The following is a 16,013-nucleotide window of genomic DNA, read 5'->3' on the forward strand; positions in this document are numbered from 1 at the left end:
CACCACACAATGCTTGAGTCTCGGTCTCTTCCAACTCTCCTTCCGCAACCATGAAGACCACAGAAATTATTCCAACTCTACACTATAGTAATATTTCTGTGTATCTGTAAGTGAGTTACTATCTTCTGTTTTCAATAAACATTACCTGGGAGTAGAGCCCTGAGAGGCTTTCCTTCCCCAGATTTCCAAAGTATGGTACTCTGTGAAACTTCAGTGCATTTGGGAGGGGGAGGGAAGTAAGTGAGAGAGAGAGAGAGTGTGTGTGTGGGTGTGAGAGAGAGAGAGAGAGAGGTGGGGGATCTTCACTTGTGACGTATTCATGGCCCTTTCTTGCTATTCCCTAGCTGACCTTTGGATTGGTGTTGCCATTCAGGTAAGATCCTTGGATTGTTGCCTCTCAAAAATTCTTTTCTAATATTTATGCAGGGCATCAGGGAGTTTCCCAATGTCACTTCCAAGTGTTCAATCAGATCTAGAAACAAGGCACAGCAGAATCAAGCGGTAAGGAGGCAGAATGAAATGCCTGACTGAGCATTCTGCATCACCAGAAAAGGAAAGTTTGGATATTAGCCTTTAGGTAGATATTAGCTTCCACATCTATAGGGCTCAAGAAGCCAATGGCATTTTCATGGGCCGGCAGACAAAGTGGCTACTATCAGCACAATTTAGGCCTAAGGTTATATAGTATGTATCACTCACATCAGCATCCAGAGGATATGGGCTGGAGTGTCCTGTCACTAGAATAGGGGGGAAAAAAGTTTTGGCCCTAAGGAAACTTGCTTGCATGTCAGCACTACACTTGGCACCCAAAGGTTTACAGTTAGTTACCAAGATCAGCAATAGAGGGTGGAAATATGGAAGTAGACACAAAAGTAGATACTGAAAATAGTCAGCTTCTCTTATTGACCTCACAACTGAAATTAAATAAAATCTTAAAGGTGGGGCTAGACACCTTTTTAGTATAATATTTACACAGCACACTATCATAATGGCTACATCTCCCCTCCCTATTTCTTGTAATTCAAATTTATAAGATTGCAACTAATATTTATTCCATTACTGATTTTATGCTCCTCCATCAGACAAACATTACTTTCCCTTGTATGTTCTGAATAAGGTCAAATGTACTAATGATGATAATACTTAAACTTTTCATCCACAAAGAGCTTTGCTAACATTAATTAATCCCCATTATACCCTTTTGAATTAAGTATTATTACTGTCTCCCCTTACTGTAATGAATAGTTTTTTGAGAAAATATGAAGGGCTGTTTAAAGGGGGGAATTTTCTTTCTTTGTTTTCTTCACTTGCATCATTCAGGGAAGTTATTTCAGCCTGTAACTGGAGTAACTCCTGTTTCCTGTGTAGCTGCACATGGGGGCTTAAAAAAGAATCAGGAATGAACAATACAGGAAATGGAAAGTTCATGTGCATAATCTTTTTCATGTATTCTTTTTTTCCTGGTCAATTATTACTTCACAGCTTATTGGCATGTAGGTATTGGACTTCTATACAGGCTGACCTTCCTTTCTAATATGTCCATCTGTGGCAGAGCCAGGATCCATCACATTCTGGGACTTACTCAACTTGAGAAGCCAAAGATAGATAATTTTGTCTGAATTAGGCTCATCAGTGGAAAGTTGCACAATTCACAGAAATGCGTATACAAATTAGAGCTCTGCATATCAAACTGAGACCTCATGATTAGGAAGAAGGGATTTGCAGTTATACAATAAATACATGCATCACAAAATGAGTGCTGTTTGCTGATAGTCCCATCTGTCTTGGGCTATTTTTGTCCCCCCCCATTGCTCAAATAATAGTCAATTGGAAAATATATAGAATTATGTTTTTACAACATAATGCACAGCTCCTAGGTGCTATTCCTCCTTCTACAGGAGCTATTTTTAATTTTAAAATTCTAGAAAGGCCAACTTTTAAAGGCATTTATTTTACAGGCCCTGTGTACTATCCCGAACCAGCCATAGTAAGATGTTGTTTGTATTATCCCTAACCAGCCACAGGAAAATGAAGGTGCTGTGTGTTTATGGGAGAAGATATTGTAAGGACTTAGTTTAAGTGAGTCTATAGTAATGGAGCCTGATGACATCTAAAAGTGGTAGGCAAAAGTGTGTTCAGAATCTTTTACCAGCAATGGGATAAAGAACATACCCGAGGTGTCACAAAACAGGGCAGATAATGACTACAAGGAGGCCCCTCCATTCATTTGCAGCTTATTTGCCAGTTTGGCTATTTAGTGAACAGTTAACTGCAGCTCTAAATTAAACCTTTGTAGAGGCAGTAAGATTACTGGCAGAGCTGGTCTCCCTTGGTTCCCTGCTGTTTTACAGCCTGAGCAGATTAGTCATTTTTAGTATGCTGGAAAATGCTCATTAGCAGTTAGTTGACATGAGAAATGTAAGATAAAGACTGCCACCTAGTGTGCACTGACAAACCCCACAGATTCAATACATAACAAAAGAACATATTGCCCATGGTGAAGAGAGGGGTCAAAATAAGGAGTCAGAAGGCTGGACTTACTATCCTGAGATCTATGTAATGGACTCAGAGACAGCTCTGTGGCTCCTGCTGCCCTGACCAGAGAGGCAAATATCTATCCAGTCTCCTCACAGACCACAATCACTTTCACAATAAAGCAACTAAGTTGCTAAGTTGGAAAACAATGAGGAGTCCTTGTGGCATCTTAGAAACTAACAAATTTATTTGGGCATAAGCTTTCATGGGCTAGAACCCACTTCATCAGATGCATGGAGTGAAAAATACAGTAAGCAGGTATAAATAGACAGCACATGAAAAGATGGGAGTTGCCTTTCCAAGTGAGGGATCAGTGCTAACAAGGCCAATTCAATCATGTGGATGTGGCCCATTCGCAACAGTTAACAAGAAGGTGTGAGTATAAACAGAGGGAAAATTATTTTTTGTAGTGACCCAGCCACTCCCAGTCTTTAAGCAGGCCTAATTTGATGGTGTCAAGTTTGCAAATTAATTCCAGTTCTGCAGTTTCTCGCTGAAGTCAGTTTTTGAAGGTTTTTTTTGGTTGAAGAATAGCCACTTTTAAGTCTGTTATTGAGTGTTCAGGGAGATTGAAGTGCTCTCCTACTGGTTTTTGAATGTTACAATTCTTGGTGTCTGAATAGTGTCCATTTATTCTTTTGTGTAAACTGTCCATTTTGGCCACTGTACATGGCAAAGGGGCATTGCTGGCACATGATGGCATATATCACATTGGTAGATGTGCAGGTGAACGAGTCCGATGGTGTGGCTGATGTGGTTAGGTCCTATGATGGTGTCCCTTGAATAGATATGCGGACAGAGTTGGCAATGGGGTTGTGATGGGTTGGGTCACAGAAACCCCTTGGGACTGCCACCTGATGTGCTGAGACTACCTCTGAGCCCGTTTTCCCTTCAGTATCCTGTCTTGTTGAGCCAGACATGCTAGCTTGCTGCAAACACAGACCCAGGTCTGAACCACGTCCCCCAAAAGCTGCAGGTTTAACTGAAAACAGCTTGAGAAGTGCTCCTGTCTCTAGCACCCAGACACTCAGTTCCCAATGGGATCCAAACCGCAAATATATCTGTTTTACTCTGTATAAAGCTTAGACAGGGTAAACTCATAAATTGTCCGCCCTCTTTAACACTGATAGAGAGATATGCACAGCTGTTTGCTCCCCCAGGAATTAATTACTTGCTCTGACTTAATCAATAAGCAAAAAGTGATTTTTATTAAATATAAAAAGTAGGATTTAAGTGGTTCCAAGTAATAACAGCCAGAACAAAGTAAATTACCAAGCAAAATAAAACAAAAACACACGAGTCTAAGTCTAATACAGTAAGAAACTGATTACAGATGAAACCTCACCCTGAGAGATGTTCCAATAAGCTTCTTTCACAGACTAGACTCCTTTCTAGTCTGGGCCCAATCCTTTCCCCAGTACAGTTCTTGTTCCAGCTCAGTGGTAACTAGGGGATTTCTCATGACTGCAGCCCCCTTTGTTCTGCTCCACCCCCTTATATATCAGTTGCACAAGGAGGGAATTCTTTGTCCCTCTCTGGGTTCTCACCCCTCCTTCTTAATGGAAAAGTACCAGGTTAAAGATGGATTTCAGTTTCGGTGACACAATCACGTCACTGTAAGACTTCATTACCCACTTGCCAGCACACAGTATACAGGAAGACTTACAAGTAAACAAAGCCATTTACAACCAATTGTCCTGGTTAATGGGAGCCATCAAGATTTCAAGACACCATTAACACTTGGCATAATTACAATAGGACCTCAGTTATATTTCATATTTCTCGTTTCAGATACAAGAACGATACATTTATACAAATTGGATGACCATGCTCAATAGATTATAAGCTTTTTAATGATACGTTACAAGAGACCTTTTGCATGAAGCATATTCCAGTTACATTATATTCACACTCATGACAATATTTTCATATAATCATATAGAGTGTAATATCACAGGCGTTTATTGCAGGGATTGGTTCCTGGGTTAGTGTTTAGTTGAGTGGTGTGTAGTTGCTGGTGAGTATTTGCTTCAGGTTGGGGGGCGGTCTGTAAGCAAGGACTGGCCTGTCTCCCAAGGTCTGTGAGAGTGAGGAACTGACCTTCAGGATAGGTTGTAGATCCTTGATGATGCGCTGGAGAGGTTTTAGTTGCGGGCTGTAGGTGATGGTTAGTGGCATTCCGTTTAGGCACCACTGCCATTCTCAAAACCCCCACTCAGTTGCCATCTAACCCTGTAAGCACCTAAATCCCCAGCACCTAAATTTCTGCCATTTAAGTCCAGATGCTAATGTGCTGCTTGAAGCCCTTAGTGAAGCTAAAGCCCTGGTGGGATTCTTTGGCATTCCCCTGCGTTTCTCTCCAGTGGGGCCTGAGCCATTCGGTGTATGCAGAGCATGCCTAACCTGCACAAAAGACAACCAGGAGTGAGTAGGTTGGGAATTTTTCAAGGGTGCATGGGTAGAGTGTGTGTATGTCCAACCCAGAATACCTCAATAGCTCAATCATTAGTGCACTCACCTGGGTTGTGGATGACCCAGATTCAGATAATTGCTTTGTCTGATTCAGAGCAGAGACTTAGGTGCAAGTCCAATTTAGGCAGAGCAGGGATTCTGGTTCTCCTGCAGCCCTCATGCACTAACCAGTAGGCTATTGGCTATAATGGGGTGGGGTCAGTCTCTCTCTCTCCTCTCCCATCAGCCTAGACACCTAACTCCAGGAGAAGGTTCACACTTGATAATCCCACACAGAGAAAGATGCCTGCCTCCAGCCTGTCAAGCGTCTAAGGCCCAGATCAATGGGAGTTAGGTGCTTAATTACCTTTGAGGATCTGGCCTAAGCCCCACCCCTTTCTTCTGCATTTCACTTCTGGCTAGCTTAGGTGGCTCTGTGCTCAGTTTACTGGCTTTGGAGAATCCATTTCCTAGTGCCCTATCTCTCCCTATACAATTAATGGGGAATCTGGGCATCTAACTCAGGGTACAGAATTACTCTAATCACAGGGTGCCTACAAATTAGGCATTACAACACTAAGTACTCTTGTGACTCTAGCTTTTAGGACTTCTAACATTTTGTTGCCGTAAGCAACCTGCTAGGACTACAGTAAAGATGTTCTTGACTCCACTCCTGTTTTCTTATATTTTAACATATATTGTATAAAACAAAAAACAAGGAGCTTGTAGCAGGTCATGGAAAGGGATTTGGTGTCTGTACAGAAATGCTTAAGGTAGCTGAATGTACTGTTGCACTTTCTCAGGCTGCAACTACAAACTTCTCCCTCTTCCCTACTCCTATAGGAAGAAACAAAAGAATAATTTCAACCCCTTCCCTCCACTTGAGCATTCACACTTCCACACTCATCATGGTCCTGATTATCTTGTCAGTTGTGCAGGTACAACTGCCAGTGAAGTCACTAGGAGTCACATGGGTAGAACCCACAGAATAATCAGGTCCTATTGTTGCCAACCCATCAGCAACAAATGGCAGTGCTCTTGTGAATGATATTACTGTAGTTTAGTAAATAACTTACCTAAGCAGCTACACATAAGTGAGTGAAAAAACCTACAGGAATGGAATACATTTTACTGATTTTAATAAATACTAGAGATGGACTAAAGCTGCAATTTACAGCTCTAGCATTAAGTAAAGGGTCTTTGAATGCAGAGTTTGACCTATTAACAAACAGAGGCTTTTTGCAAAAGTGAGAGTCAGATCTTGATTTGGATAATTTTAATGCCCTCAAACTTTGGGGTGTTCAGAAGAAAGTTTTTGGTTTGGGATCAAGTCTTAATAAACCCCATTTAGATCAAATAGTTATATAAAGAACTCTTGTTAGTAAGACAACAGAAAGGTTCTCGGTGGGTGATTTTTTTCACCCCACTATGCAGAATGTATATGTTAAAACAGAGTGAAAAGGAGAATAAATACATTTTACCTCCTTATTTTTCTTTTGTAAATTAATCAGGTCATTACCAGTCTATTGGCCATGTCTGTGCCAATCACACACAGTTTTAATTTATATAATCCATTCAGTTTCAATCTATTTTGTGTCCATTGAGATGTAAAATGCTTCTGGCTTTTAGTTTAGATCAATGTATTTTAATAATATTAGAATACATTTTTTAATAGGAAAAATACATACAAAGAACAAGTGTATCCCTGGCAATATTTAATTTTTATTGAAAATACAGGATCAAAGTTATAACTGGTATGAGCTGGCACCACTCATTACTTCAATGCACAGTTGAATTTGGCCTACAGAGCGCAGAGGGCATAAGCACATACCAATGGTGCCATATACTTCTGTTGGCTAAACAATGGCTTTGATCCATACACTTCATTCTCTAGGTTGCTATTTTTGTACTGGGACTTTCCAAATAGATACATTAGTTTTAGATGTGGAGGTTGACATACCTCAAAGAGACAATGTCTTGTGACAGCTTCCCCCCCACAGGGTTCCTTGAAAAGAACTAATGTAGTAGTTGTACTACAGAAATTACTATTAATGAGAAATTATATTGTGCCATTGATTTATTAGTTAGAGCTGCTCACTGAAAGCAATTAATTCTGCATGGCACAGTATAGTCCCAGCTGGTCAGTGATATTCTCATTAAGTGCTGTTGTTTCTGGGGTGAAGGAGAACATATTTAGTGATGATTTCCAGTTACTGACCTCTTCTTTTGTCGATGCGGCAGCAGAGAGACATGTGAAAGAAGCACCACTCCGAGCATTCTAGAAGACAGAGGTGGATACATCTCAGCTATTGCTTATTCATGTTAAATTTACATACATTTTTTTTAATCTTCAGTAATACAAAGAATTTGTTAGCTTGATTACATACACAAACCCCAAATCACTTCAGCGGATGTATACTGTGGAAAATACAGAAGATGTCTTTATACACACAAACCATGAAAAAATGGGTGTTTATCACTACAAAAGGTTTTCTCTCCCCCCACCCCACTCTCCTGCTGGTAATAGCTTATCTAAGGATCACTCTCCTTACAATGTGTATGATAATCAAGGTGGGCCATTTCCAGCACAAATCCAGGGTTTAACAAGAACGTCTGAGGAAGGGGAGGGGGTGTAGGAAAAAACAAGGGGAAATAGGTTACCTTGCATAATGACTTCCTACAACCTATCCTGAAGGATGACCCAACACTCTCACAAATCTTGGGAGACAGGCCAGTCCTTGCCTACAGACAGCCCCCCAACCTGAAGCGAATACTCACCAGCAACCACACACCACACAACAGAACCACTAACACAGGAACATATCCTTGCAACAAAGCCCGTTGCCAACTGTGCCCACATATCTATTCAGGGGACACCATCACAGGGCCAGCCACACTATCAGAGGCTCGTTCGCCTGCACATCTACCAATGTGATATATGCCATCATGTGCCAGCAATGCCCCTCTGCCATGCTCATTGGCCAAACCAGACAGTCTCTACGTAAAAGAAGAAATGGACACAAATCAGATGTCAAGAATTATAACATTCATAAACCAGTCGGAGAACACTTCAATCTCTCTGGTCACGCGATTACAGATGTGAAAGTTGCGATATTACAACAGAAAAACTTCAGAACCAGACTCCAGCGAGAGACTGCCGAATTGGAATTCATTTGCAAATTGGATACAATTAACTTAGGCTTGAATAGAAACTGGGAGTGGCTAAGTCATTATGCAAGGTAACCTATTTCCCCTTGTTTTTTCCTACCCCCCCCCCCCACCCCAGACGTTCTTGTTAAACCCTGGATTTGTGCTGGAAATGGCCCACCTTGATTATCATACACATTGTAAGGAGAGTGATCACTTTAGATAAGCTATTACCAACAGGAGAGTGGGTTTGTTGGGGAGGGTGGGGAGAAAACCTGGATTTGTGCTGGAAATGGCCCACCTTGATTATCATACACATTGTAAGGAGAGTGATCACTTTAGATAAGCTATTACCAGCAGGAGAGTGGGGTGGGGGAGAGAAAACCTTTTGTAGTGATAAACACCGGTTTTTTCATGGTTTGTGTGTATAAAAATATCTTTTGTATTTTCCACAGTATGCATCCGATGAAGTGAGCTGTAGCTCACGAAAGCTTATGCTCAAATAAATTGGTTAGTCTCTAAGGTGCCACAAGTACTCCTTTTCTTTTTGCGAATACAGACTAACACTGCTGTTACTCTGAAACCCCAACTGTTTTGCATGTACTGTTGCTATGTCACGCATGACCAAGAAGCATGCACACTGCGGGGCGGAGGGGAGGGCGAAACAGAGGGGGCAGGAATAAAAAAGAAAAAGAAAGAAAAACTTGACGTCTGAGCATAACTACATGCCTATATTTGTGTGTGTAGCTGTTTGCATGCACAAATTGGCAGAGTTGCATGTGAAAATGTCTGTTTGGGTTAATGTTATCTGTACCCAGTAAGTCTGATAAAAACAGCTGAACCAGAACAGTACCCAGATAGGTCTGGCTTTTTAAGTAAAACTCTGCTGGTTACCATTTCGAGCCCACCTCTTGTCTCTTCTTCATGATTAAGGGGTTATATGATAAATGACTATCAGAACACTATTTAAAGGGTGCAAACAGCAACAGGGTAGATGATTTGATAGAAGTGATCAAAAAAGATACTGTTAAGAATGATGTCATATTCAGTGAAGTGAAATTTAAGATGTATAGCTAGGGAAAAAAAGCCTGTCTGAATGCTAATGGCTGTTTTTTTCTTAGATCTGCTGCATTGTTTGCTACCTCAGCACTGCCATCTGGTGTTTTCACATAATATGACAAGGAAATTCAACAGAGTGGAGTTCACCGTATGTTAAAAAGACGCCTCTCTTCATGTAAACCATTATATTAGTGAATCTGCTTAGTATAAATTAGGCACCCAAGTATTTACATTGGGAAGCTTCACAAGGTCAAGCTTATGATGATGACAGATTAAGCAAATTGGTTTGGTAGTGTTTCTCAAGACATTCAATATAGCTGCACCCACCAGTTAATAGGCAGACTACATATTTGACAGCCCCGTGCTATTGCCACAAGATACAGAAATCCCCTATAATCAAGAACAAAAATGAATTCTGGGCCATATTAGAACTAATCCCAAGTGTGAGACTGCAAGGTGCTACCATGTTGGGGGTCTGATTTAGACTCCTGGGGAGTGCTTCAAACTGGCAGAAAAACTTATCCCAGGCAAAAGAAAGATATGAGTTATTGTAGCACATATTCCTAACCTCTAGACAAAGGGCACAGGGATTATTACAGGGCCTGAAAGAGGGAAGGTGGGAACATTGTCACAGAAAGGCTAATTTTATATCCTGTTATGCTGGAGCATTTCTCTGTTCTGGGTGGCACATGCAGTACTACTGAGCTGAAAACAGAGACCTGTGCTTTCACATCTGTCCAGCAAATCAGGTTTGAGTAATCTCACTAAGGCGTTTACATTACACCAGCGAGGTAGAGGTATAAAGCCCGAGATTCCTCAGAAATCTTGGCCTTTCCATAAACCCCATAAGTGAGAGATGATGATCCAATAACCCCAGGGGCCTTGACATCAGACCAACACATTAGAATGCCTAAGCCAGTGAACTCGCAGATACACATGCTGAGAGCAACCCAGCAAGCTAGAGGTGCTGAGCCAGTGAGTTCAGAAAGCCCTCTGCCATAGTATCAGCCCACAAGCTAAAAGTACTGATCCAATGACTCAAAGAGACTTGTGCCCTGAAATCAAGATTCGCTAATCCAGTATCCTCAAGAAGTCCTGTGCCCTGATGTCAGGTCAGCGAGCTAGAAGTGCTGAGCCAGTGACTTCATAGAAGTCTGTACTTGGACATCATTAATCATCTCAGCAGGAAAGAAGTCCTGAGTCAGTGAACTCAGTGCCCTTTCTCTTAATAATCAGCCAATCAAGCTAAAAGTGCTCAGCCAGTGACATCACAGAGCCATGTCCCTTCACATCACCCTAGTATGCAAGAAGTGCTTATTCAATGACCTCCCAAAGGCCTATGCCTTGACATAAACCCAGAACACTGAGTCATAGACTCATGGAAAAGCATGACTAGAGGGCATCTCAACAGGTCATTTAGTCCAGTTCCCTGCACTGAGTCAGTAACTTTCAAAGGTCTACAGCCTTGCCTTCAGTCCAGCAAGCTATAGTTGTTCAGCCTGTTAACCTCAGAGAGAGCTGTCACTTGATATCAGTCCAGCAATCTAGAGTTGCAGAGCTAGTGATCTCTTTTGCCTTGGCATCACTCTAACAAGCTAGAAATGGTGAGCAGGGGTTAAATTAAGGGAGACATTGTTCCTCTTGTCTCTCTCTGCTCCCTTTCCTCCCAAGCTTGGGGGGTTGAGGGGAGGAGAAAGCTCCTGCCTCCTCCTTCACTGTTGGTGAAATTAGAACACATCAGGAAGGAAAGTCCATTGTGGGAACAGCTGGAGGAGCTAGTGTCCAGCTAAACTGTTTTATACAAGTGGATCCCTGTTTGCAGGATTGAGGCCTTAATTTATACCAGTACTGTACCACTATCCCTTATTGATCATAAATAATACTTTCTATAACTTCAATCTTATGAGATAGTATTCCCAGTAATAATGTTTTACAATAGAAGTGAGAACCCAGTCTTTACATGGGCAGAGATAATTTTGTATCTAAAATAAGAGACATCTTTTGCGGTGAGGGATATATCTTAAAGACCACTTCCAACAGGAGGCTTGTCTTTTGCTATCCATCTCTAACAATGCTTCAGTCTCCATTTCCTTACTGAGGAAAAACAAAGTCAAATAGACGAGCTTTACGTTTAGTCCCAAGACTCAAATAGAGGTAGCACCAAAAGTGCTTCTCATTTGTTAGTAAGGAAACATTTGTCTCAGACAAATGACCAGGCCACACTAGTAGATCATGTGTTCATCACAGTACTTCATCCTTTGTAAGTATGGGCCTGACTTGCTAAGGGACTCAATCTTTTTCCAGGACCCACTTCATCAATTATAGTAATCTGGTACATGACCAGAACTGACTTACAAATTCAGATATTGGTTGGAGAGCCTTCTCAACAGCATGCAGAAAGTTTTGGAAGAGTCCTACCCTTATCGTCAGATTATGCTGCAAGACTCACCTCTTTGTCGCAGCAGTCTCTAAAGAAGTATAATAGAAAATGACTCACTAGCACACTAAAAGTCTATATCACAAGAAAGATGTAGAGAAGTCCTCACTGCTTTCCATAATCCATGTATAGTGACTAGATAATACAAGGAGATACTACAGAAATGCCAGTTGATGCAGACAATGAATTCAGATAATAGGGCACATCACACATCGAGGAGGAAAAAAAGACTAATTACAGCAATGCCTTGAAAATAAAATTACATATTGTAGCAGTGCTTTCGAAGCTAAATCAAGAAGAGTACAGCTAAATTAATAAAACTACACTATATGGCAGGGCTTAATAAGTTGAATAAAAAAAAGTGGCACATACAACATAACAAATTGCTTGCTAGAGATACATCAGAGATGAATTTCTCACTGTAACTGCACTGACCAGGGTGAGAGAAATATGTGGCACAAAAATCAGTTTCTTTGGTGCACTTTCATTTTAGAGGCAAAGAAATGTTGCCTCATTCATACCACCATTTGGACTGTATAGAGTTGTCCTAACATATCTTGTGGCTTCCTGCCTAGATTTAGCAGTTCCATGGGCCAAACTTCATAGGCATCCTCTACGCAGTGGACAGGCCTATGGTTGTAACCTTATTGTATCAAAGTGGTTAACTGCCTGACTTAGGTTTGACTTAACAAAACCTTTCCAGTTATGTGCGATAAACGTTTAAGCCGCATCAGATTAAAACGATGTATTTGTTCTAACAGCAGGAAAGTGGAAACTGCCATCTGTTGCTACACCACACAAATTGTCAAGTAGCAGCTTCAGCAATAGATAAACCAGTAGCGTGACTGCGAGTGTGCACACCTGCACGAGTGCATGACGGAGAGCCATACTATTGTGGAAAGCCACAACAGAGAGACGACTTCTGCATTTGGTTTCAAATAAAGTCAGTCACCAATTTCAGCCAGGAGCCCTGTCTGGAGAACAAGTATGTGGATCCCAGACGGGTGGGCTCTTTCGCACGAAGACGCAGACAAGAAAAAACAAGGATTCTCACAAAAATAATTGCCCTATTTCTATTTCAACTCTAGCTGTGGACAGCAGGCACGGCAGGGGGGTTGTCTGGGAGGCCACACCGCGGAATGGGTCGCACTTGTGAGGGTTTCTCCACAAGCACAAGAGCTTTTTATTTAAGACCCAGGCGCCTTGCTGGTGCAGAAATCCATGTGTGCAGCTAGCACAGCTCCTTCATCTGCCCTCAGCTACGGGGCTTGGTAAAGTGGGCTCTACCAGGGCTGCTGGCACAGTTTTTATGGGGGGGGGGGGGCGCAGGCTGAGAGCCACTGGACCACTCCATAAATCCTCTATCCAATGGAAACCACTTTAACTCAGGGGGTGCTACAGGCCCCCCCCGCATCCCTAATTCCAGCATCTGTGATGAGCTCTACAGGCAGGGCCGGGCTCCTGTTCGAGGTCCCGAGGTGCCCTGGGGGCGGGCGCAGCCTCACCTGCCCCTCCTGGAGAGGCCGGCGGGCGGCCGGCGGCAGCAGGGCAAGGCGCCTGGCCGGGCTGCCTACCCCCACTAGGGGCGCTGCGGCCCCAGGGGCCCGCGCGCGCGGCTTCTATTGGCCGAACAGAGATCCGCTAGCTGCTTCTCCCGCTCATCGCCCAGCAGCAGATCAGGCTCACGTGACCTTCTCTATGCTGTCACACAGGCAGTTTCAGTTATTGTCCAGGGTCCCTTCATGTCGCTCCGCACCCCCCCCCCCGCCAGAAACATGTTCTTACACATGCGCAGTGCTCTTCCCGGAAATACGGTTAAGTGGTCCGTGATCACCTGACACGGCCCTCCATAGTAGTGGGCGGGGTTCCCCTGTCACGTGACGCCCCCGATTAGCCTCCGTTCTCGTCGTGCCTACAGGAGGGTCTGCGCATGCGCAAAAAACAGCTGTCATCCGCGCACGGAAGAAGCCCGGAAAGCAAAGCAAAGCAAAGCAGGGAGCGAGTGAGGGGGAGTGTGGTCGCTCCCCCGACCCTGCCGGGCCGTTAACTTCCCCGTCCAGGTACAGTCCGTGGGACCGGGCCGGAGCGCACAGACCCCCGCTGGGGGCAGAGGCCGGGCCCGGGGGTGCGGCTGAGGGAGCCCGCAGGGGAGGCCCCTGAGGGGAGCAGGCAGGGGCTGGAGCCCGCTGCGGGAGCGCGGTGGCGCAGGGAGTGGCGGGGCTGCCTGGGGCGGGGAGGCTGGAGCACGCAGCACTTAGGTGGGGATGCCGCTGCCACCTGCTCGCGGGAGGGGCCGGGAGTACGTGTGGCCAGGGCTGTGTTTGTGGTGAAGCAGGGATGAGTGGGGACCAGGGCACGGCTTGTGCGAGTGGGGAGGGGCCGGTGGTGGCTTCCTGTGAGCAGCCCTGGTCCCGCGGAGAGGCGGGCCGGGGGGGGGGGGTGCGTGTGGGTCCCGGCTCTCTCTGCCGTGTTCACTCTCTGCACCCCCAAACCGCCCCGCGGTACGGTGCTGCACTTGCTGAACAGAACGTGGGGGGATCACACAGGAAACCAGCCCGCTTGCCCCAGCTGTCACTGTGGCTGCTGCCCTTGTGCGCGCTGCAGCTGGGCTGCGTGCATCTGCTAGTTCGGCAGATAAATGGAGGGAAGCGAGGGGCAAATGCAATTCTTGTGGCGCAGGTTGAGTTGTTTGGATTTTGTATTCACGAACATGCTATTGTATTTTAAAACCAGTGTTTTCATAACATAAACGTGAAAAACCAATCAGACTGCATGTGTGACTTGTCAGTGTGTCTCTCACTTTTTGTGTGATTGAACTTCCGAGTTACATATGGGCGTGTGTGTAGACCTGGATAAGCTACAGTTGGGAAAAATCCCATTTAAAAACACGTAGTGAAATGAATACAGCAGGTGTATCACTTTGGCCCCAGTTCTGCAATGAGCTCAGCATGGGTTGGCCCCCTCCTGAAGTCGGTGGTGCTACATGTGGACACAGATGTCTGTCCAAATAATATCCCTACCTTTTATAGAGTGGTTTTCATTCGTAGATCTCAAAGTGCTTTACAAATGAAGTAAACATTGTTATTCCCATTTTACAGATAGGGGAAACTGAGACACAGAGAGCTGAAATGACTTGTCCAAGGTCACCCTGCAGGCCAGTGTCTGAGCCAGGAATAGAATCTGGCTCTCCTGAGTGCTAATTGGTTACTCTATCCACTGGGCCATACTGAATCCCTTACAGGATTGGAACCTTCAGGAAGTGTTTTGGATCCTCTGTTATGGGATGTGTTGTGGATTCTATTGCTTTTCATTGTGAAATAGCAATATTTTTATAGAAAAAGATAATTTTTAAAATCAGGCTTGATAAATGAAACTAGCAGGTGTCAGATAAAAATAATCAATTAGTTTAACAGTGCATAGTATTAGGAGGTGCTGTTTTGACTTGAATTGTGACACTTTTTTAAAAAAAAAAAAAAAAGCCATGTAATTTCACAGATTTTTCATGTATGGATTTGATTACAGTTTTCTGACTGTCCTATTCTCTCCATCATATTCTTTGGATTTTTTTTTTTCAAATGGTGCATTTTTCTGTTCTTGCAGTTTCTGTAAACTATAGGTGCAGTAGTACAATATATACATTTCTTGTTGTTGATATTTCAGTGAAAGTTAACCAATACAAGACCACAGTGACACCTGTGTGATAGTACTAAGCTAAGTGGTTGACAGGAGATTGTAGTTCAGAGATAGGGTTCCTATTATCATTGTCAAAAAAAATCATAAGCAAACTTTCAACAGAATGTAGCAAGGGGTTTTCTGTATAATAACTGCAAAAACGAGAAAGAAAATGATTACTGTATTCTGAATTAATAATCATTTTAGGCCCCAGTCCTACAGCTGGCTCTGTGTGGGTACATGGATTCACCTATGCAGAGCAAATTGCAGGATTGGGACCTTAAATTCTACATTATCAATCTACTTGAAAGTCAGAAAATAAAGGTAAAATGTTCCTCTCCTCACTTGTTCAAGTAATCCTGTTAGGCACATTTGGATTACTCACATGAGTGAAATGAGTGGGATTTGATCCTAAATCAGTAAAAGCATCATTGGTGTCAAGGTCTGGTTAAAATTAACATTTTTTATTTTGAACATTTCTGCTAGTTTGTAATGCATTTGAATGAAGATAACTGATCTTGTTTCTTTATGTAAAGAAAAAATTCTTCCTGTTGATTGATTTTCAATGTTTATATCATTTCAGAGACTGAAGGATCCACCTTCGATGTTCTTAAATAAGTAGTTTTAAATGTGTAATTTCTGTCCCTACTTTTAAAAATTAGTTTCTTCCATTATTGCTGCTATCAGGTAGCTGACATAACTATAATTTGTA

The 16,013-nt window shown here is 43.1% G+C and overlaps 1 protein-coding gene across 2 annotated transcripts in view; it reads left to right on the forward strand.

Moving 5' to 3' along the window:
* The first annotated feature begins 13,551 nt into the window (after positions 1-13,551).
* Positions 13,552-16,013, forward strand: part of KDM4C (lysine demethylase 4C) — a 453,801-nt gene continuing 451,339 nt past the window's right edge. For both annotated transcript variants that reach the window (XM_074953333.1, XM_074953334.1), the window contains exon 1: positions 13,552-13,689. The gene's annotated coding sequence lies outside the window, so the exon portion shown is untranslated. The remainder of the gene's footprint in view (positions 13,690-16,013) is intronic.

This window comes from Natator depressus, chromosome 5 (genome assembly GCF_965152275.1).
Source record: "Natator depressus isolate rNatDep1 chromosome 5, rNatDep2.hap1, whole genome shotgun sequence".
NCBI lineage: Eukaryota > Metazoa > Chordata > Testudines > Cheloniidae > Natator > Natator depressus.